The following is a 26,308-nucleotide window of genomic DNA, read 5'->3' as shown; positions in this document are numbered from 1 at the left end:
TGTTGAAATAATAGATAGAATATATTCATTTCATTTAATATTGATGCAATGTTCACTGATCCACATATATTGGGTATTTTCATTTAATATCTGTACGTAACATATGTGTTGTGATAAGTAAATGTTTTATTTATAGACATCATTCAGTGGCGTGGCCGTGGCAACCACATGCACAGTGGTGTACAGGTGAAGGCTAAGAGAATTGGTCATTTATTAATGAGGTGGGGTAGGTCTTAGGACTGTATCATATTTTGCCGACCCGAACATTTTTCTACTTAGTCTGACAACATGCGCCCCGTTGACAAGTTGAACATAGATAACTGTAGCTAAACACAAGTGCAGCGTTTACAGGTATTAACGGCAGACTGAGACGTGCCCGAGCTTGAACTCGGGAGTGAGTGTGACCAGTCAGACTCACGTAGCAATCAAGTGACTCAAATATATATCTTCTCGGACACACGGAACTGAGTACGTGACTGTTGCGCGGAGCAGGCGAGAGAATATTTTGCCAAATATTTCGGAGTTAGCATCAAGGTTAGCAAAGATTATATTGTTAATTTGCATTGAACGAGCTGGTTAACGTTACGGCGTTATTCACATCAAGGTATGTATGACTTTCTGTCAGTTTTACTTTCGGTTAAGTATAAAGTTCACCTGCTTCTATGACGAGCATTCAGAATGGACTACGGTGTAATTACTGTACATTGATCACATGCTGATCCTACAACACAGCGCTCGTGCTAGTTTAACTACATAAGAGAGGATATGACAGAGTAGCTCTATGTTTGTGTAACCCTACATTCCTTTACAAATAGGTATGTTTACACATACTTATTCGGGTTTTTTTGACAATCGCATCACGTCAGTTTGTGTAAGAAACATTGACAGTCACATTCTCGGACGATTCTCTCTGTCGAAATAGTGGAGTTATATGTCAGCTTGGTATACTGTGATTATGTCACCCTGGTATACCGTGATTATGTCACCCTGGAATACCGTGAGTATGTCATCCTGGTCTACCGTGATTATGTCACCCTGGTATACCGTGATTATGTCATCCTGGTCTACCGTGAGTATGTCACCCTGGTATACCGTGATTATGTCACCCTGGAATACCGTGAGTATGTCATCCTGGTCTACCGTGATTATGTCACCCTGGAATACCGTGATTGTGTCACCCTGGTATACCGTTATTACACTGCAAACACGAAAACGTCGTTTTTTTCCGCATACGGAAAAACGACGTTATTTAGACGCTTTCAAACCATCGTTTTTCCGTCCAAATAACGTCGTTATTTGAAATCGGAATTCACTGAGAGAGAACGATATAATCAAGCAACAGCGTCTACCGGTATTTCTACTTCTCAGATTTCATTGGTCAGTTGTCGCGTGTTAGATTACAGGCCCGAGTTTGACGCTGTACACGAAGCGCTTAGCGGAAGTACTGACATCAATCGTTAATGCCTTGTCCAAATTTTCCGTTCTGTGCATGCGCGATGTCGGGTATTGTTTCCTAGATTTAATGTCACCACTATTTGACAATGATTCATAAACATAGTCTCGGGATAAGCTCGGAATCGTACAATGTCGCTTAAATTTATGGCACGTACTTGATCGGCACGCATTTCCCCTTAACTAATACAATGATAACAGTAATAATCAGGAAAGGCTCAAGGCTCAGGAACGTCTGAGTATAGGAAATGGATTTATACTTTCTCAAGTTATATAATCGTCAAATACGCAAACGAATATGAACCGGGTTTTAAAACTTATTTTTGTAGAAGGTGAACTTGGTGCATATTGCCAGGTAGTATAATAATAAATTATGCATATATATTTTTCCGATATTGCTTATTTTTAGGGTTATTAATAGTTTTAAGGTTCGTCCGCCTAATTGACGGGATTCCACTTTCTCATTTGTACATGACACTTAAGCAGTGTCTTGTTACTGTAAACAGATTAGTTTAAAATTCCAAACTGGTGATGTATATTCAGACTAATGCTTAGTCTCTAAAACTAAATAGTTTTGAAAGAAACTAGTAACTCCATTTTAATTGAAACGGAGCCCCAGTGATATGGGAGATTCCGAGATGAACCCATTCTATGGATATCTTGGGTGCCACCCAAACCGATCCAAACGGGACCCGAAAGCTTATTGTATGCTATATAGTCACATGGAAGTGCACCAGTATTATCCTTTGTATTCCGGACGATTGTGTTCTTGCATTTACTTTTAAGTCAGGAAAAAATGACTTAAAGGGAGAGTTGTTGACTTGGATTATAAAATGTTGCCTATACACTAATCTGGACGTACTACTCATTGCTCTATTCATGTCATCTTATATATATATCAGATATACATTAACGCATGTTATCGTCCTAAGGTCAAACTCTCATATAATCTTATATTGTTCATTGTATCAAAGATTAATCAACAATATCAAAGCAGCAATTTAAACTACTGAAACACCCAAACACAAGCGCTAGTGCAGACGTGATGCATCGTAAAAACTGTATCGTGATGTCTTCAGGAATAATTTTTCTTGCAATATTTATACCACGAGAAAGTAAGGCTAACGCTTACTCACCGGTGGAACGAAGACAATATCGCCTATACAGATATCGTGTATTTTAATGTTAATACTAAAGACTAGCCTGTCATACATAATTATAGGTCAGTTTTCAATCTTGTTCTGACTTACTCTGGTGTTCCTGAGCGAAGCGTATTGGCTTGGGTGTTATACCCCGTTTTTATGGTAATCCTATTATTACTTCGTTTTTATCTAATGACACCCTGTTCTCTGGATAGTCACCGTGACTATCAGTAACAATTAAGATGAACATTCAGTTCAAGTAAATGAATGAGTTTGTTTTGACACCACAGTCAATCAAAGAATGTTCGTCCAACTCTGCAGGAGGCATTCTCAGTGGCTTCAAATGCGCTGAAATGTTTTCGCCTTGCATCGAAGATGGTGGACAAGTGAAATCGTGTGATATTTGGCTATTTTAGGTCGCTATCTCTTTTTTGATTACCCAATAAAGTCAATTCATAGTTACACGGTTGTGAAGAAGCTTACAACTTTATAACACTTATTCATCTCATTCCAATAGAGCTGCTCGTGCTCACATAAAGTTGTAGTTATTATGTCCCTGTTTTATTTCTTTGAAAAATATATTTCGTGTTCATCAATAACAATTAAGATGAACATTCAATTTCCGATACAAGTAAATGATTAAGTGTGTTTTACGCCACAATCAGTCAAAGGCCATCATTGTTCGGTTTGATGACACACAATCTACCAGGTAGCACATTGTGTTCACCCGATCCCCATTTAAGTCTCCTCTGTGGTTATTTTTGGTGCCGAAAAGGACCCATGTACCCGGGAATCTCATGAATACATTCATGCGCGGCATTCTCTACCTTCAGAAGATCATAGTTAACATGCTTATCCAACTGAAACTACCGTCCCGCTCAAACTGAATGTTTTATGTAATATCCAACAGGCCCTCACATACACACACACACACACACACACACACGCACGCACGCACGCACACATGCACTCACACACATTTTGAGTTACCAATCCCTGAATTGAGAAAACGTGTGTTACGAAGCTTCCCCAAGTCGTCATCAATATCCGTAAATGTCTGTGATATAATTACACATCCAAATACGCCGAATATACATTTATTGTGCTTTCTTGACAACAAATGTTATAACACAAAGTCATCGATCTTACCCAGCCACTGAGGCTTCCACCAAAAATAAAAGTCCGACAACTGTTAATCCAGATCACGTACTTTGTGTACCCCTCTGACAAGTGAAAAATGACGTGGCCCCCAAGTCCGAAAGCTTTGAACACACAATGCCATTAAGAAAGTGGTCAACTGTAACAAATGTTATATTTGGATAACACTTTCTCAGAAAAGTAGAGATTCTCGTACTTTTTAGGTTGAGATAATAGACGTTGATGGTTGATTATCAATGGACAAATTAAAGCCAAAACTTTGGACAATGGGCAAACGGGAGGCCGGGGTAATTAGCGCCAGTTATCCGTTGGCTTCCCTTTTTACGTTTCCTCCTTTGCAATCTTTTTACATTTGTTGTTCTTACAGGTACATATATATGTTCTCTACCTCATGATCATAGCATTTATTCACCTGATGAAGGAGTCAGTATATACTCCGAGATGTTGTGTTCCTCATAATATAGACGTCGACATCCATAAATTTTCTTCCTTATATGTATCACTTCTTAATGCCCTTCAAAGACTCAATCTAGCTTTGTTTTTAAATGTGGAGATATTTGCGTAGAATATAATATGGTCATGCCTATAAAAATTTGGGTCCTTGTCTACATGAGCATTTAGACATAACTTTTATAGCTAAGGAAATTGCTAAATCTGCCGGGATGAAGTACACTTTACAGCAAGCTGTAAACTTTATTCATACTTTAGATATTCGCAATGGAGATCTGTAACTGTAGTTTATCGTAATTTTCCGCAACTCTCACCTCCTGACCAGTTGAACTTCTTAGTGCATTCTGATGCCATTGTAAAATTCCAGGCTGCCCTTCTTTCTGTGATGTTTTGACGGATGAAATCTATTGCGTTATGATAATCTCGGTTTGCTGATATTTGATATGTCAATATTGTAAAATATTTACGATATTTCAAACGTGTAATTCGATGCATGCAATGCAATGTGAACATGAGTGCCGATGCATGAAGGCGGTTATAGTTATAGTTATAGTGCGATGGATGTAGGGGAATGGTAGGAGGGTGTATGTATGTAAGCACGAATACCAATACAAGTAAAGTTGTTGAGGATGTGGCAGGTATAAGTATTGATACTTGTAAACTTGGGGTTGGGGGACTGGGTGTGCCTGTAGTGATGTCTTTTGTTTCACTCACTAAAAGTGTTTTCTCTTACTCAATAAATGTTTTACGCATTTAATGACTGAAAATGTAGTGTCTCAAAAGTCATACTGGCCTGCCGCTCTACATATCTACCCGAACTACCTAGCCATTTTTATGCTGTACACACACACACGCATTAACTGCTTTATTGAATGTATCCTCGAGAGTCAGTAAGAAACTAGAAATAATTGCCTTTGTTCTGTAAATCTCACCATGTTTCACATTTGTAAAATAATCTCTCTCATCTGTACCATCAACTTAACTGCCCTCACCCCTGTAGTTTTCCCGTCCCATATTGCCAAGCAGGTGACCCCCAAGGAGGAATACGGCCCTCCCTCAGTCCAGTTTTACTGTGCCTAGCACAATATGTTGTGAATACATAGCCTTGCTGTGGCCATACATTTTGTAACAATTTACCAAACTTTGATATGTAAACAGCAATATAATTCAGTTTTATTTCATCTTAATGTATCAGTTGAACCTCACTTGACCTGAGAAGATCCGGGTGAGAATAGGTCTTCAGCAACCCATGCCTGCCGTAAGAGGCGACAATGCTTGTCGTAGGAGGCGACTAAAGGGATCGGGTGGTCAGGGTGGCTGACTTGGTTGTAAACGTAAAAACGAAAAAAACCCCGGATCCTACTTGTTTTGTGGATACCATAACAATAAATCAAACCAATAGATCGTTTGAGCTAGCATGAATACCAAACATAATTAGCAAGTCGATAGTCATAATTCCCTCTGTAGGTCCCACCTGAAATGTTCTTCATGAATACTGTAAATCATGAAATTAACGCAATAATAAGTCAGCTCATTAATGCGAGTATAGAACCCTGGCCTAAAATGCGTCATGACATTTATGAGAGTAGCCTTGCAAAAATCACTATAGATTCACAATTCAATAATGTAGTATTGGCTGATAGACGTTCGACCGAATAATATTTGCTAACTTCAACTGTTCATCTAATTTCCATTAATGTATACTCAACAACAAAAGTTCCCGTGACACCAATAGTTTAGTGCATTTTTCAAACAAGTAAAGTTTGGTATTCAATATTTTAGTACATGTATGGAATCAAGTCACAAAAACGCAACTCCTACAGAAAAGCATGCATTCCATGCAAAAGTTGACTTTCATGCAAGCCCCATGCATTTCGCTACCCAAGAATGGGTATAAAAACATGTGCGTTAACGGGATTCCATATGCATTGTTTAGCATTGTGCTGACACCAACCACTCAGAAAAACCACAAAATTATGCAATTATTCAACATAACGAAATGCCACGCTTGTCCGAAAATGAGCGTCTGCGAGCCATTGGTATGCTTGAAGCAGGATCGAGTCAACTTGACGTTGCAAGACAATTTAACGTCCACAGAAACACCATTTGGTGTTTATGGCCACGTTGGCAACAGACGAATGCAGTCAGAGACCACCCTCGGAGTGGCAGGCCACGTGTAACCAATAATCGACAAGACAACTGGATTCGAACAACACGCCTACGAAATCGATTCCAGGGGGCAAAAGTGACTGCAAGAAGCATCCCTGGCTTTCGACGAATATCTTCACAAACCGTACGTCGTCGCCTCAGATGTGTAGGGATTGTCGCCAGAAGACCCACTAGACGTCCCATTTTGACAGGAAGCCACTGTCAAGCACGTCTACAGGGGTGCAGACAGCGTCTACGCTGGACGGCCATGCAGTGGGGACAAGTTCTATTCACTGGCGAGTCTCGTTTTCACCTCAGCCACAGCGATGGACGGATTCGACTGTACCGACGTCGAGGTGAACGTTACGTCAATCATTGTGTCATGGAAGAAGATCGGTTCGGGAGCGGCAGATGAAATGGATCGGCGCCTTCGACGTCAACCACGTGATCTACAGACACTCCAGGAACTTCGAAACATGCTCCATCAGATATGGACAGATATCCCACAGGACTTTGTGCGACGCCTGGTGCATTCCATGAGACGAAGATGTGTTGCTTGCATCGCAACCAGAGGTGGACACACACGCTATTGATTTGTAAATTGACATTTTGGCATGTTCATGTTTTTTTTAATGAAATCACGCATTTTCTGAAGTCAGTATGTCAAATTAAACCATTTGAACACTTACAGGAGTCTTTTATCTGTTGCAAACCGAAATTGTTCCAGATTTGGTAAAAAACATAACTTTGCATTAAATCTTAATCAATGTCACAGGAACTTTTGTTGTTCAGCAACTGTTACATAGTTAATATGTTCACGGGCTTCTTTACTGAATGACATTGAATGTATAGTGTGAATGACTACTTCAGTTGAGGATAGGTAACTTGAATAATGATGATATTATTATGATATTAGTGTCATTTTTATTCCTTCAGATTATTAAAAAAAGTTATTATGTTTTCATATTAAACATAGAGAGAGAGGTATCGAGATTGTGGAGATTATTTTTTAGCATCGGTATTGTTAACGTAATTCTTAAAGATATTATGTTTTGTTTGTTTTACAACATACATCGATTTAGGTTCAGTTGTATTATTAAATTTGTTTTATTTTGCAAATGTTACAGAGACCTGATAAAGTGATATAAGAATGTATAGTCGCTATTCTTAACAGTAAGCATATGTTAGATTTATCACCATGGATAATTATATATCATGACACTATTCTACGTCGAAGTCAAAGAGATTTGTGTATGCTATTGCTACATGATTGGTTATGATACGGATACGTCATGATAAAGCAATGAGAAATTGACATTTGATGATAGAAGAAGAAGAAGAAGAAGAAAAGAAGAAAATTGTTTTATTAGAGTGTCACATGCTGCAGTACAAAATATATGGACATATAAACATTTCATTAAAAAAACAGCACCCGGCCAGTTGGCCTATGAGACACTAATTACATAATGGTACATTTAAAATTTAAAAAAAAAAAAAATAAAAAAATTAGTTGTAACTTTGTATATTACTACACCCACACCCACACCCACACCCACACCCACACCCGCACCCATACAGCCACATACACATCCGCATTACAATCCCGCTCAAAGCATACAAACAGGTAAGCATACAGACAGGTAAGCATACAGACAGGTAAGCATACAAGACGCTAACAGCAATCTCATGCAGAACATTCACAGCAGTCTCATACAAAACACTCACAGCAATCTCATACAGAACACTCATAGCAATCTCATTCAGAACACTCACAGCAATCTCATACAGAACACTCACGGCAATCTCATACATGTCATACATCTATACACATATGGGTCCATATACACACAACTTAATTCATCAATCGTGTATACTAGCCTACATGTATAACCAGCATACATACTAACATACCAACCTACATACATACCTATATCCATCAAACATAAATCAATCCGTATTATACATACACAGGTCCATCCATACCTATGTCCGTTCAAACACACCTCAATCCAAATATAATAACACACATGCAACCATACATCCATACATATCTATATCCATTCAAACACACCTCAATCCAAATATAATAACACACATGCAACCATACATCCATACCTATGTCCATCCATACACATATCGATCCATATATACATACACACATACAACCATACCTATATCCATCCATTCACACCTCAGTCCATATATACATACACCCATACAACCATACAAGAGTCGTACTGAATATAATATGAACATACATTAAATACAACAGATAATATAGATGAGAGGCACTGTATACTAACGTACATAAACACACCCGCCTACCCACCTACGTGCATATATTAGACAATGCATAATGGATGGGATAAAAAGTAATTAAAATAAAAGCTAACAGTTTATATAAAGTTTACGGCGCCTGTACAATCTGTAGACAAGGGAGGCTAGGGGTTTACTTGTACATGGAGTATTCATTAAATAACAGGTCTGTTGCAGTAGAGAACAGGTCGGGATGGAGGGCTCCAAGGAGGTAATATAATTCCATAAATCATATCTTAAATCAGAATATAAGTTACATTCAGTTAGAAAGTGGATTTCATCTTTGATTGCTTTAGAGTCACACATTTTACATAACCTTTCTTCCAAGGGGACTGTCGGTCGCGAAAATCTACCGGTCTCTATTTCAAGAGGTAAAGTTCCTGTACGTATTTTGGCGAGTGTACTTCGATAAGATCGGTCCATTATAAGTTGAGCATATGGTTCAGTGTTAAGCGAGCCCTTAAAGAGTCTATATGTTCTACGTTTGTTACCGTTTATAAGCCCTCGATCGTTCCACAGCTGACGTAGCCAGTCGTGGTAATCATTTGATATAAGCCAAGTCTTTATGTAGTCCATGTCAAGGGGTGTTAAATTAAATATATCCAAAATAGGTAGTTGCCACGACTTGATAAGTGTAAAAACCTTATTAGTCAATGATTTACGATAATTACGTGACCATAGATGGACTTTACTACTCACTCGAATGTTGTCACAGTTTTGTAGACGATAACATAGTTGTAAAAATTCCAACTTTTGCTTGGTATAAGGCGAAGTCCAGCCCATATCTCCTCGAACTGACAAGTTTGGTGACTTACAGCCCACTCCGAGAAAGAATCTACATGCTCGGTTTTGTACAGCATTGATACAACTGAACTGACGTGTGCCCCACACAGCAGCTCCGTATGAGAGAATCGGTTGCACAAGGTTTTCATATAACTTATTAAATACATCGTAAGCCATTCCTCCACTGGCTTTGAATTTACACACAATCACACCTAGGGCACGATGAGCTGACTTGGCTATTTCCTTGGCTGTGAAATTAAGATCTAGGTGTTCATGAAACCAAACACCAAGATTTTATATGCATGAACATAACACACTTCATTTTCACCTATAGTGAAAGTAACACTTGATATACTGGAACCTCTTGACCGGAAATGGACAACTTGTATTTTCTGCAAATTTACAGACATACGCCATTTAGTACACCAGGTATTTACACAATTTAACATCTTCTGTAGACAACTTTCGTCAGGTGCAATTAAGGCAATGTCGTCGACATACAACAGAACACTTAGTTGATAATTACTTATATTAATCCCACAATTCAGACAGTTGATTTCATCCACAAGATCGTTGATATACACAGAAAAGAGTGTAGGGGAAAGTACACACCCTCGGCGCACACCAGAGTAGACTGGAAATAGGTTTGTGTACCTATCATTGGCACTGACTCTAGACCACGTTGAAGCGTACATTGAATTCACAGCTCTTAGAAAGTTTCCTTTAGTTCCGAGTTTGTTGAGCTTGTACCATAAGCAATCACGGTTAACTTTATCGAAGGCCTTTGCAATATCGATGAAACAAACAAATGTTGATTCTTTTTCTATTTTTCTATTTTCGATTGTTGAAAGAAGACTGTAGATATGTTCCTGAGTGCTACGTTTACTTCGGAATCCGTTTTGTTCCTGTGCTAGAATATCGTTATGCTCTAACCATCTGCTGAGGCGAGTGTTGAGAATGTCCGAGTAGATTTTACAAGGTATGGAGATTAACGAAATTCCTCTATAACCAAGCGGATCCCGGGGGTCACAGTCAGGTTTTCTGATTGGCTTAATGTCACTAGTTGACCAGATATCAGGGCAAGTTGAGTTATTAAAGCAGAGGGAGAATACCTTGAAAAGCAATTCTATGCAAGTTTTATTCTTCAGAGCCTCTGCAGGCAGATGATCTGGGCCAGCAGCCCTACAACATTTCGCACGTGCAATAGCGCGCTCGACCTCGGCGAACGTGATGGGTGAATCTAGGTCACTGGTGTCGTAGGTCACCTCTTGCGTAACATTGTTGTTGTTGAGCTCGGCCTTGACCTTGTTCAGTCGATCAGCGTTGAAGCGAGTTGAAGGTGTGTCTTTGAAGAGAGCTGAGTAGTCTTGTTCCCATCTATGAAGCACTGACGAACGATCGGTGAGGACTGCACCATCCTGCTCTATTTCCCAGGGAATATTTTTGACACGATCTTCTGCGATTCTTATCTTTCCGATAGTTTTCCAGAAGGAACGAGAGTCTTTGTTATTGTGTTTATCTAATAAACGTTGATGTTCGCATTGATGATAGTTCCGTTTATGTTTTCGATGATATAAGATAGCCACGCGACAAATCGCAGAGAACAAAGAAGAAGGAGGCGTTATTTATTTCACGATAAAACATTGTTCTATCATGACGTCATTTATGGAGATTCGAAAATGCACTTGCAACTTGAGGACGTCGTCAAGTTGACGTTATTTTTTAGAGGGAAGTGCCTAGTGAGTTGCTCCCCATAGATGTAGCTGGGGATGATAGATAAATGCAATGCCCGAACAATCGAGTCCGAAAGTGAGAGCGATATGACAGTCGGTATTTGGAGAAAAGGTACAGCTAATCGACGAGAAAATTGTGAGAATATGCGGGAAAGACCAAATTCAAACCCTAACCTAAAGTAATCTATACTAGTGCTGAAGTAAATCGTATTTACCCGTATGATTCGTCTTATGTCATTTATTGCCGATAAACAGAATGTGCACACTTTCTGAAAGTAATGTGTGATAAGTCACGCACCAAACCTATACTCTCGATATACATGTTGCTCTGACTTAACAAAACTATTGGGTTGACAAGATACGTATATTAAAGTGCTATGCTTTCCTGCTGTGCTATCATTTTAATTTGAAATAATGACATAAATAGTTACCACTTATCTTTCAAAATGTTTCAAGTTTGGGTTAATCACAAACATATTTGAATATATGCAACAGCTATACTTACTTATTATTATACTAAAAAGCATGAGATTTGTCTGTCATACATACCCCGAAACAAATATGTCCAATACAGCCCAACATTTGGCAAAATGAAAAAAGTTTCTTGGCTCCTCTTTATTACATTTTATTACTATTGTTTAACAACTGGTGTTTTTCTGTAAAACATTTCATTTCAGACATTAAAAGTTATTCTTGCATCAGGTCTGTGGTACGTTCACTGCATCGGTGTCGACGATAATTACATATATAAATGCATACAGAGGAAATGGTTTGCATTTATCTTTAAGGAAGAGTGTAGGACTTGCTTAATACATTTATATGTGGATATATATGAATGGATATTTGGATGAATATAGACATACCTCCTTATAGTGATCGTTAATGATTGTAGAACGTGTAGATTGTAGAAAATGGAATAATTATGTGAGTAATCGGGTTAATACCACGTTTAGCAATATTCAGCCATATTGCGATATTGGTTTCCAACATACAAGACGGACCGTGAAATTATGACTTGAATTTGGACCAGGCTTTCTGGTATGATGTACCACCCCATAATCTCCTGTAGAAAAAGAACTAAAAGCACGAATAAAGATCACGAGATGAAACTGATGTATACATCTGGACATATATTTGCGTAGTATTACAACGTTAACTCATCAGTGTATATGTATTTTGCGCAAAAGGATTTTGTAGGATCGACGCTGACATGCGCATATAACCTATTCACAAGTGCTGTAATAATTAATTATTCATTTGTCGTTTGATATGCATCGATACGAACATTGCTAGGAGTCTGTATGAAGAAATATAGACATGCATGGGATCTTTTGCATAGTTATACTTCACGGTTAGACTAACGCTTAGTCTCTGAAAATATATTATTTTGATTAAAACGAGAAACTATAATAAAATTTAAAAGGAGTCCCGATGGGATGGAAATTTCAACCTGAACCTGTATAACATCTTTACTTTGTTTCACAGTGGTTTTTGCTTGGTAATATGATACCCGTTATCTGTTTTAAACACACCATCCCTAGGCCCCTCTGTATAAGGACCAGCGCTGAGCCTGTTAATGGAATGTCATTTTGTCACTTGAAACTCCACAATCTCTGCTTAGATCCGAGCACATTCTGACCACTGGAGCATATAGTAATCTAGGCTTGTTTCATTTGGGGCTAAAGCATTACAGTAAGGAATGGGCGAAAGGGAAAATAATATGGTTCAGGGACTGTGAGACAAACTACGTCACGGTCTGTATCGCCGTCGTGATCTTTAGAGCTACGAAATTTGAGCCATCTGAGACAGCGACTCGACACCTGTTGGTACCCATTAGATACCAGTCACTACTGTCACTACTTCTCTCTCCAAACGAAACAAGATACGACAAATGTCTGAAGTGTATATTTTTAATCCTTCTAATTTACTATTTAGATACATGTTTTAACTTTAAAGTAATTATATATATCTCATGTTCAAAAATGTATTATTGGTATCTGTGATGCTGGTACAGTTTTGTCGCCATTGTGTAGCTTTTGTGGAGTTATTATGAATATCAAATTCATGTCTTGAAATATGGACTTGTAAAAGAGCTCATCACTGAACCATATGTAGTCTGACCCTAGATGGGCGTGTATGTATATATTATCCATCTACTTATACACACGTATTATGGACATATTCAGAATATCATGGTACCGTATTATTAATTAAAAATACCCGTGAAGATCCGGATAAGAATAGGCCTTCAACAACCCATGCTTGTACGAAGGCGACTAACATAATCGGGTGGTCAGGCTCGCTGACTTGGTTGATGCAGGTCATCGTATCCCAGTTGCGTCGATGGATGCTCTTGGTGTCAGTAACTGGATTGTCTGGCCCAGACTGGATTATTTTCAAAGCACTGTCATGAAGCTGGTATATTGCTGAGTTCGGCTTTTAACAACAAACAGTCAAACCAAAACTGTTATTAAACACCTTCCAACAATGACAAGTTAAACTTTTATTTTCTATATATTTAGTTTTATTTACAAAATAATTTGGATCCATAGTTTAATCATTGCGTTGCTTTCTTGTCTGTCATTCAATGCCCAATGTTCAAACCCCTAAATTTTTGAATACTTGATTTTTCACAAATGGTTACGTTTGTGAGTTGCCTCGATTTCTGGTTACCTACTCACACGAACAGATTAAAATAATATTGCTAATCTAGGACTTTGTAGCATGGTTGGCTATATAGATAAATGTAGACTACAGCTGCTGGGGCGTCTCTGCAACAACTCATGTGTCTCAATTTGTAAAACTATTTTCTGCGCATCAACTTCACTCTATTGCTTTCATAACAATATTTTACACGGTTTATGTGGAGTGTTGCTTTCAACGGCCAAGAAATATAACCTACTTCATCATGTATTTCACTACGTTCGCACAGGGGAATTCCCCGCGAAGATTAAGTGGAGAAAGATTGTGTTAAATGAAATATATACCCACGAGGAAGAAGTATGGAAATATAAACTATTATGTAGAGCTGACCTATCTCGATATTCTAAAATTCACACAAGACTTACTCCTCATGTGTTATACAGCATTGTATAGTTATATCCAGAATTGAGAGAAGAAAAACAGTATGTAATAAGGATTGGATCCAGAAGCAAAATATCAAAAGAATGACATTGTACAAAATGTAATACTTTTGCTCATGATTTTTATCACCATGTCATCTTAAACTGTTGAAATATATGTTAAAATAGAGATGATGGAAGACCATGATATGTTAGCATTCTTTCTTGGTGCAGACAACAATGACATTGATGAAATAACGTGGCATTTCACAATTATTGAATTTTCAAAGTATTTATATCAAATTAAACATATCCTAAACAACGTGTGGTAACCTTACCAATATTTCTCACTGTTTATAGCCTGTAAATATGCGGGACATTGATATGTATATATGTGTGTATATATTTTTGATTATTGTGTTATTTGATTATTTAATTACATAATCTTGATGTTTTGAGAATCTTCGGATTTATCTGGAGGAAATAAAGACATTCATTCAAGCATTCATTCATTCATTCACTATCTGATGTTAAGGTTTTATTGCAAAAATTAAAATGAATTCAAAATGTAGAAAGATATACAATTTGCAATTATTTGAAACGTTATAAATGGATTTACTCGCGATCGCTCGTCAGATACCACAACTATTCACTCGTTTCATAAAATTGGTATTACACCGGAGTGAGTTAAGTATTTTATTTATTGCTTACCATTTATAACGTTTTTAGAATGATACTGTTGAGTTTGAATAGGCTGACACCTACACGATCCACGGCATAATACAACAGAATAATACGTCAAACACGTCAAAAGTTGAAACATATGAATATAATATCATACAACAGTCCATCTTCAGAATTTAGGCGTCCGTTCCACAAAATTATCGTAGCGCTAAGGTTATCGCAACTCACATACTTTAACATAGACTAACGAATGTCGTTGCGCTACAATACGATCGCCTTGTGGAACGGGGCCTTGCACCTCAAAGTTTACAATCACGTCACAATACCCGATGACGTAATTTGTGGAATTTGTTGCAAGATCCATCGGCGAAACAATGTCATGTGACGTCAGCCTAGCAACGGGTTTGCTGGAGTCATCGAGTGTGCATAAGCTCCTCTCAGTGATCTATCATCTCCACACGCAATGTCGTTGAATAAGCCAAGGGATGTTAAGAGCTTTGTTCGTGAAACGTGTTCCGAGAGTACATAAGCACGCGTTTTAGTATTACACAATGTGTAATACAGCTGTATGTTTATTAAACGGGTGATCTCTTCACGGGCAAGTAATAAAACTGCAATACTGTTCAAAGTGGTGTTTAGTGCGATCACCGTAGTGTGTTACAGTAACTGTCCAAATTTTGTGTAGTGATGTTATGTAATATGTAAAGGAAAGCATATTCAATTATCCAATTGATTTGATTAGAATATACTTGCGTCAGTGTATTTTATAAACACTCAAAACCGTATTTGTTAAACACATACACTAACAGATCATATACACGCATGGTGCCTTGACTTACTACTAGCTTTAATAAGCCCTCCCGGAATAAAATAGTTCCCCCTAAAGCGAGGACCATCTGTTTTAGTTTGTTTACAAGAAATGTATTAAAAAAAATATCCTCATTAGATGAGAAGGTCTGTTAAGAACTACTTCAGTTTTACATCAAGTACAAGACGTCAAAATGGCCGACACGATAAACGTGACGGTAGGTATTTCCGAAGGTGTTAATTAACCTGTGGCTATTTGAAGCCTTTGTCAACACTGATCAATTGGCCGATCATTGAAAGGTGATTGTAAAGATGTGTCAAATAGATACTGAGGTAAATTCATAGAATGCTGTAGATTGTCACAACGACAGTTCGGATGTTTTGGGGGTTTTTTTCGTGTTTTTTTCTCTGGGATGGGTTGTAGGGAGGGTATCCTTAAACGGGCATGCAATCAAAGTCTCTGACTTATCCCAGAGTATGCTAAGACGCTAAGTTCAAAATTAAAGGGTCTAAATGATAAGAAACAACGCTTCTGTATGAATTCGTGCTAGGGAATTTCCAGGGTTTTCCCCAGGAATGTGGAAGTTGTCAGTGTTTACGTCATTTCAAGAATACAGTCATGTGACCGACCTCTCGTCCTGTGGAAAAGCCGTATATCGTGTAAACTTCACATTAAAAAAAGTTACTGTTATAACCAAATAAAACACAACCCATTATCCGATAGAGGTCACTGTGCACAGCGGAGGGATATGTTATCTCAATATACTTGGTAACATGGTTTGGTTTGACTTCTTGGCGCGTGTCTGAATTCCATGAACAAGTTACATATCCTAAAACTGACTAATCAGCAAATCTCGCTGCACTGCGCGCGACAGATAGTAGGGCAAGGCATGCCAAAAATACGAAACCTAATACTTTCGTAAGGAAGCCTTGGGCATCACGTGCGTCGGGGGACGAGACCATCTGATTGGCTGTTAATATACTGTATAGCTGTACAAGGCGGAGCAAAAAGCATCGTTTTCCCCTCCATTTTACGCTTGAAAAAATTGACGCTTTTCGGGACACTTTCTGGACGCTCAACAATTAATCAATTTTAATGAATTTTTAGTCGTTTTTCGGTCCAATGACCATATTCGAAAAAACCCGACGTTTTCGTGTTTGCAGTTATATGTCACCCTGGAATACCGTGATTATGTCATCCTTGTCTACTGTGATTATGTCATCCTTGTCTACTGTGATTATGTCACCCTTGTTTACCGTGATTATGTCACCCTGGTATACCGTGATTATGTCACCCTGGTTTACCGTGATAATGTCACCCTGGTATACCGTGATTATGTCACCCTGCTCTATCGTGATTATGTCACCCTGCTCTATCGTGGTTATTTTACCCTTGTATACCGTGATAATGTCACCCTGGTATACCGTGATTATGTCATCCTTGTCTACTGTGATCATGTCACCCTGGTATACCGTAATTATGTCACCCTGGTATACCGTGATTATGTCATCCTTGTCTACTGTGATTATGTCACCATGCTCTATCGTTATTATGTCACCCTGGTATACCGTGATTATGTCACCCTGGTATACCGTGATTATGTCACCCTGGTATACCGTGATTATGTCACCCTTGTTTACCGTGGTTATGTCACCCTGGTATACCGTGATTATGTCACCCCTGTCTACTGTGATTATGTCACCCTTGTTTACCGTGGTTATGTCACCCTGGTATACCTTGATTATGTCACCCTGGTATACCGTGATTATGTCACCCTGGTATGCCGTGATTATGTCACCCTGGTATACCGTGATTATGTCACCCTGCTCTATCGTGATTATGTCACCCTGCTCTATCGTGATTATGTCTCCCTGGTATACCGTGATTATGTCACCCTGGTTTACCGTGATAATGTCACCCTGGTATTCTGTGATTATGTCACCCTGCTTTATCGTGATTATGTCACCCTGGTTTACCGTGATTATGTCACCATGCTCTATCGTGATTATGTCACCCTGGTATACCGTGATTATATCATCCTTGTCTACTGTGATTATGTCACCCTGGTATACCGTGATTTTGTCACCCTGGTATACCGTGATTATGTCGCCCTGGTTTACCGTGATTATGTCACCCTGCTCTATCGTGATTATGTCACCCTGATATACCGTGATTATGTCACCCTGGTATACCGTGATTATGTCATCCTGCTCTATCGTGATTATGTCACCCTGGTATACCGTGATTATGTCACCCTGGTATACCGTGATTATGTCACCCTGGTATACCGTGATTATGTCACCCTGGTATACTGTGATTATGTCACCCTGGTTTACCGTGATTATGTCACCCTGGTGTACTGTGATTATGTCTCCCTGCTCTATCGTGATTATGTCACCCTGGTATACCGTGATTACATGTATATCATCCTTGTCTACTGTGATTATGTCACCCTTGTTTACCGTGATTATGTCACCCTGCTCTATCGTGATTACGTCATCCTGGTTTACCGTGATTATGTCACCCTGGTTTACTGTGATTATGTCATCCTGGTATACCGTGATTATGTCATCATTGTCTACTGTGATTATGTGACCCTGGTTTACCGTGATTATGTCACCCTTGTGTACCGTGATTATGTCACCCTGCTCTATCGTGATTATGTCACCCTGGTATACCGTGATTATGTCATCCTTGTCTACTGTGATCATGTCACCCTTCTCTATCGTGATTATGTCACCCTGGTATACCGTGATTATGTGGCCCTGGTATACCGTGATTATGTCATCCTTGTCTACTGTGATTATGTCACCCTTGTTTACCGTGGTTATGTCACCCTGGTATACCGTGATTATGTCACCCTGGTTAACCGTGATTATGTCACCCTGGTATACCGTGATTATGTCACCCTGCTGTATCGTGATAATGTCACCCTGCTCTATCGTGAATATGTCACCCTGGTATACCATGATTATGTCACCCTGGTATACCGTGATTATGTCATCCTTGTGTACTGTGATTATGTCACTTTGGTATACCGTGATTATGTCTCCCTTGTATACCGTGATTATGTCACCCTGCTCTATCGTGATTATGTCACCCTGGTATACCGTGATTATGTCATCCTTGTCTACTGTGATTATGTCACCCTTGTTTACCGTGGTTATGTCACCCTGGTATACCGTGATTATGTCACCCTGGTATACCGTGATTATGTCACCCTGGTATACCGTGATTATGTCACCCTGCTGTATCGTGATAATGTCACCCTGCTCTATCGTGAATATGTCACCCTGGTATACCATGATTATGTCACCCTGGTATACCGTGATTATGTCATCCTTGTGTACTGTGATTATGTCACTTTGGTATACCGTGATTATGTCTCCCTTGTTTACCGTGATTATGTCACCCTGGTATACCATGATTATGTCACCCTGGCTTACCGTGATTATGTCACCCTGGTATACCGTGATTATGTCACCATGCTCTATCGTGATTATGTCACCCTGGTATACCGTGATTATGTCATCCTTGTCTAATGCGATTATGTCACCCTTGTTTACCGTGGTTATGTCACCCTGGTATACCGTGATTATGTCACCCTGGTATACAATGATTATGTCACCCTGGTATACCATGATTATGTCACCCTGGTGTACCGTGATTATGTCACCCTGGTATACCGTGATTATGTCACCATGCTCTATCGTTATTATGTCACCCTGGTATACCGTGATTATGTCATCCTTGTCTACTGTGATTATGTCTCCCTTGTTTACCGTGGTTATGTCACCCTGGTATACCGTGATTATGTCATCCTGGTATACCGTGATTATGTCACCCTGGTATACCGTGATTATGTCACCCTGCTCTATCGTGATTATGTCACCCTGCTCTATCGTGATTATGTCACCCTGGTATACCGTGATAATGTCACCCTGGTTTACCGTGATTATGTCATCCTTGTCTACTGTGATTATGTCACCCTGGTATACCGTGATTATGTCACCCTGCTCTATCGTGATTATGTCACCCTGGTTTACCGTTATTATGTCACCCTGGTATACCGTGATTATGTCATCCTAGTCTACTGCGATTATGTCACCCTGGTCTTGGTTATTAATGGGAAGACTGTTTGGAATCATATTTTCCGTCAGATTTCGCGGGGGGATCCTAACGATCAAGCCTCATCAAAGTTAGTGTAAAAGTTTAGGCTGTCAAATATACCGAAGAAACTTCACATGTTTGGGGCCATTGCCATGGCAAAAATATATAATGCAAAATGGAAAGCTAAAAGTAAATAATATAACGTCAAGACAGTACAATTGCAAAATGAAAAAGCACATATGACCTTCTTTTCACCCTGTAAGTTATCATTTTAGCCCGTATAACAAGCTTGTCTAAAACATATTACCCCTGACTGTGACCAGGCCGAAGTATGAAACCGCGGACATTTCGACAACGCGCCGTGGTAGACGAATTTCATCATACCAACAATCAATAGTTTTAACACCCGAGATCACTTTGAGATGGCTGACTATTCCTCATGAAAAGCGGGCTGTAGGAATCAATCAGTGTCTGAGGGAAAGCATTATGAGACCACAGAGCAGCATGTCGTGTTTACCTGTAAGTCTCCGGCAACAATGAAACTTCCTTAGGTTTAAGTATTGTTACTGATTATATGTTTGTCATATAATGGGTATGTGTCGGCAGGATAAAGCCAACGGTCGCCCCTGTCATCCTGAGATCGAGTCAGAATTAACCATCGGGAATCTGGAGAAACTGCTAGGATAATTACTATCAAAAGAATAGTCTAATATACTGAAAATCAGTGTCTAACTGTGACGTAGCTAAGGCATTTCACAAGTTTGGAGGTATAAATTGCGGAACAGATTATCGAGGACACTGGAGCCTATATGTCCAAATTGTTACCTTGTTTCATTTTGTCGCTGTGTGTACATCTGATTGCACTTCGTAACGTTATGTCAGAACAGACCATCTCTAAACAAACGTGACGTCGCATAGGCTTGGGCTAGAGTTTCTTCCCTTTGTTAAAGCGCACTAACTCCACCGGACATTTGTGCAGGCAAGTGTTGTTTTGTCTGTATGTAGTTACGCCGCTGTATAAAAAACAGGTTTCGCCAAAGCTCGCTAAATAGCTCCTAATAGGGGATATTTACCATCCCCAACACACTCACGTGATAACCTTTATATATTGCGTTCAAGATAACTGCACTTATATATAGCCACGTGCGATCATGTACGTGTGTGAGACTGTATGTACTAGCCCGGACCACTGAGATACCATGCCGCAATTTACATCGTTACCCCCTCATGACGCGCCGGGGATCAAACCACCCACCTTCCGCCCCCCGGGAAGACGCTCTATTCACTAGACCTAGGGGGCAATTTACATTATTTTGTGTACAATTTTTAGGAACGTGCAAATTATACGAGTCATTTCCAAGCCTTGTGTTTTTCAGATCCACCATGCTGGAGAGAGGGCCCGGGACCACAGATCGAGACACTCACACCCTGTGGCCATCTAACTACAGTTACGTTTAACACATTTTCAGGTGTTTGCTGTTTGGAAACATAGTTGTTGGCTTTTAACTATTCTGTCACGTGTCTTTAGAGTGTTGTTACCTTCACTTACCCTTTCAGGCATTAAGCAATCAGAAAAATGATTGTCGATATATTTTCGTTTTTAATTGTTTTCCTATGCACTTTACTTTTGTTTTATTGATGTTTCATACCGCAGTCATCAATACTGCAACTTTATCACGGCGGCACGTTAATAAACGTCGAACAACAGAAACATGTAAGGGGCAGGTCGATCAGCGAAACCTGTTCTGGAAGTGACTGATAATAATCATAACGTGATAGTTTACACTTGGGAATTGGTCAATATCAGTCCATGGGTGTTCGTAAGAAATGACAACCATATCACCCTAATCATATCGCTGTGTACTGGTAAACAGTACAGGTTAAGACGTTTTTTCATTAACCAAATATTTAATCTTTATTAACTAACAGTGTAGAACGGTCATTTTTGATTGTGTAAGAACATTCATATAAAGACATAGATACTCTATGTCTTATCATATTTTCTATTTATCTTGCAGATGTAATCCTAGCGTGCGTCGTGTACCAGTTACGTCATCAGTATTGACACTGTCCAGTAGCCGCAACATCATGGGCCACACACAGATTACAACACATCAGAACTTTCGTCAGTGCATACACTGGTCCTCTTGGTGCTCTCATTGATAGGCGGATGTCATAGTGTGACGTCCATGATTTCTTTCGCAGAGAACAAGATAGTAACTGCTATTTCGCAGCGATATGAAGGATTGTGGTGGGCCAAGTGAGATGGTCCTAGACTGTCAGTGCGAACAACGTGGTGAACAAACAATGTAAGACTCACGTTTACAATCATTTTTCTGATTGCTTAATGTCTGAACGGGTAAGTGAAGGTAGCAACACTCTAAAGACAAGTGACAGTTACAGAAAGCTAACCAACAACGGGAGACAACACATCATACGTCATTATTATCCTTAAAAAGGTGAACAGAGATGTCGGTCGGGCTAGAGTGAAATCTACAACAAAGCGAAACAGGAAAAAAGACAGAGTCTAGAGTAATTGAGCCTGGAGGAAAATAGTCGCTCCTCTCGCGCTGACCGTTGCTGCAGCAGTCATCAGCGTTATGGTGGTGGTTCTCCTGACTGTGAAGTTCCCTGTATGCACACTCATCAAAAGCTTTGGTGGAACGGGAATAGAGTCAGGGACGGGACCATATCCGGGGTGTGTGTAGATTTGGGGTGGGAAGAAAGCCTGTATTGCAAGAGATATTGAAGGAAGCATATGCCTACACATGTAACAGAAAAGTATTATGGAAGCTCATGTACGAGGTGTATGTAAAGCGACCTACTTTTTTTAGCTTCTTTTTCCTCTACTTACTTCAGTGTACGTATCTGGTGTCCGTGGTAGCGACGTGCCAAATGATTCACAATATCTCAACAAACCTAACTTCATAAAATGGCATCAGTTCTAGAGTCAAACAAGATTTCTCTAACAGTAGAGATAGCCTTGCCAATCTTTTATCTTTTATGTTTCATTTTTCTGGGATTCCTGTTGGTGTGCAGGAATCGTGTGTGTGACTTTTTGAAGAATTTTTCAACATTTGGCCTGTTGAGATCCGGGAACGTCCTTCCTGACGTACACGATGATGATAATCATGATGATGATGATTATGATGATGCGGAGGAGGAGGAGGAAAATGACATGACAGAAGTATAAGCGACACTTGGTGTGATTACACTGCGGGTAGGGGGAGTTGATGAGCGATACTGTAGCATTTCACTGCATGTCCAAGTACTAGATATCATTTCTAGGAAAAACGGCATACATAAACTAGGCAACAATAAATTCTGGATGCATGATGGTATTACACAGAGCAGAAGGACATACATCAACTAGACAACACTGAATGCTGGATACACGTTTGTATTACACAGAGCAGACTGACATACATAAACTAGACAACACCAAATGCTGGATACATGTTTGTATTACACAGAGCAGACTGACATACATAAACTAAACAACACTAAATGCTGGATACATGTTTGTATTACACAGAGCAGACTGACATTCATTAACTAAACAACACAAAATGCTGGATACATTTTTGTATTACTCAGAGCAGACTGACATACATAAACTAGACAACACTAAATGCTGGATACATGTTTGTAGTACACAAAGCAGACTGACTTACATAAACTAGCAAACACCAAATGCTGGATACATGTTTGTATTACACAGAGCAGACTGACATTCATAAACTAAACAACACTAAATGCTGGATACATGTTTGTATTACAAAGAGCAGAACGACATTCATCAACTAAACAACACTAAATGCTGAATGCATTTGTGTATTGCAAAGAGCAGACTGACATTCATAAACTAGCAAACACCAACTGCTGGATACATGTTTGTATTACACAGAGCAGAACAACATACATAAACTAGCAAACACCAAGTGCTGGATACATGTTTGTATTACAAAGAACAGACTGACATACATAAACTAAACAACACAAAATGCTGAATACATGTTTTTATTACACAGAACAGAAGGACGTTCATAAACTAAACAACACAAAATGCTGGATACATGTTTGTAGTACAAAGAGCAGACTGACATTCATAGACTAAAAAACACAAAATGCTGGATACATGTTTGTATTACAAAGAGCAGAACGACATTCATAAACTAAACAACACTAACTGCTGGATACATGTTTGTATTACACAGAGCAGACTGACATACATAGACTAACAAAGACCAAATGCTGGATACATGTTTGTATTACACAGAGCAGACTGACATTCATAAACTAAACAACACAAATTGCTGGATACATGTTTGTATTACACAGAGCAGACTTACATTCATAAACTAAACAACACAAAATGCTGGATACATGTTTGTGTTACAAAAAGCAGACTGACATTCATAGACAAAAGAACACAAAATGCTGGATACATGTTTGTATTACACAGAGCAGGACGACATACATAAACTAGCAAACATCAAATGCTGGATACATTTTTGTATTACATAGAGCAGACTGACATAAAAAAACTAAACAAAACGAAAAGCTGGATACATGTTTGTATTACACAGAGCAGACTGACATACATCAACTAAACAACACCAAATGCTGGATACATGTTTGTATTACACAGAACAGAAGGAGTTACATAAACTAGAGAAAACTAAATCCTCGATACATGTTTGTATTACACAGAGCAGAACGACATACATCAACTAGCAGACATCAATTGCAGGATACATGTTTGTATTATACAGAGCAGACTGACATACATAAACTAAACAACACAAAATGCTTGATACGTGTTTGTATTACACAGAGCAGAACGACATACATAAACTAAACAACACCAAATGCTGGATACATGTTTGTATTGCAAAGAGCAGACTGACATGCATCAACTAAATAACACAAAATGTTGGATACATGTTTGTATTACACTGAACAGAAGGACATACATAAACTAGCAAACACCAACTGCTGGATACATGTTTGTATTACACAGAGCAGACTGACATACATAAACTAGCAAACACGAAATGCTGGATACATGTTTGTATTACACAGAGCAGACTGACATTCATAATCTAAACAACACAAAATGCTGGATACATGTTTGTATTACAAAGAGCAGACTGACATTCATAGACAAAAGAACACAAAATGCGTGAAACATGTTTGTATTACAAAGAGCAGAACGACATTCATAAACTAAACAACACAAAATTTTGGATACATGTTTGTATTACACAGAGCAGACTGACATTCATAAACTAAACAACACTCAATGCTGGATACATTTTTGTATTACACAGAGCAGACTGACAATCATAGACAAAAGAACACAAAATGCTGGATACATGTTTGTATTACAAAGAGCAGAACAACATTCATAAACTAAACAACACAAAATGCTGGATACATGTTTGTATTACATAGAACAGACTGACATTGATAGACTAAACAACACAAAATGCTGGATACGTGTTTTGTATTACACAGAGCAGACTGACATACATAAACTAAACAACACCAAATGCTGGATACATGTTTGTATTACACAGAGCAGACTGACATGCATCAACTTAATCACACAAAATGTTGGATACATGTTTGTATTACACAGAACAGAAGGACATACATCAACTAGCAAACACCAACTGCTGGATACATGTTTGTATTACACAGAGCAGACTGACATACATAAACTAGCAAACACGAAATACTGGATACATGTTTGTATTACACAGAGCAGAACGACATTCATAAACTAAACAACACCAAATGCTGGATACATGTTTGTATTACAAAGAGCAGACAGACATTCATAGACAAAAGAACACAAAATGCGTGAAACATGTTTGTATTACAAAGAGCAGAACGACATTCATAAACTAAACAACACTAAATGCTAGATACATGTTTGTATTACAAAGAGCAGACTGACATACATCAACTAGCAAACACCAAATGATGGATACATGTTTGTATTACAAAGAGCAGAGTGACATTCATAGACAAAAGAACACAAAATGCTGGATACATGTTTGTATCACAAAAAGCAGAACGACATTCATAAACTAAACAACACAAAATGCTGGATACGTGTTTGTATTACACAGAGCAGACTGACATACATAAACTAGCAAAAACCAACTGCTGGATACATGTTTGTATTACACAGAGCAGACTGACATACATTAACTAGCAAACACCAAATGCTAGATACATGTTTGTATTACACAGAGGAGACTGACATTCATAAACTAAACAACACAAAATACTGGATACATGTTTGTATTACAAAGAGCAGAACGACATTCATCAACTAAACAACACTCAATGCTGGATACATGTTTGTATTACACAGAGCACACTGACATACATAAACTAGCAAAAACCAAATGCTGGATACATGTTTGTATTACACAGAGCAGACTGACA

At 38.8% G+C, this 26,308-nt stretch overlaps 1 long non-coding RNA gene across 1 annotated transcript; it reads left to right on the top strand.

The window, feature by feature from the left end:
- The first annotated feature begins 204 nt into the window (after positions 1-204).
- Positions 205-23,180, top strand: LOC124128278. Its single transcript, XR_006860126.2, has 3 exons — positions 205-534; positions 21,223-21,293; positions 21,865-23,180. It is a non-coding gene; the product is annotated as an uncharacterized LOC124128278 (long non-coding RNA).
- Positions 23,181-26,308: the final 3,128 nt, after the last annotated feature.

This window comes from Haliotis rufescens, unplaced genomic scaffold, assembly GCF_023055435.1.
Source record: "Haliotis rufescens isolate VD_foot unplaced genomic scaffold, xgHalRufe1.0.p SCAF_4, whole genome shotgun sequence".
In the NCBI taxonomy this organism is placed as follows: domain Eukaryota; kingdom Metazoa; phylum Mollusca; class Gastropoda; order Lepetellida; family Haliotidae; genus Haliotis; species Haliotis rufescens.
The sequence above is the reverse complement of the archived record's forward strand: the minus strand, read 5'-3'. Positions and strand labels throughout refer to the sequence as shown.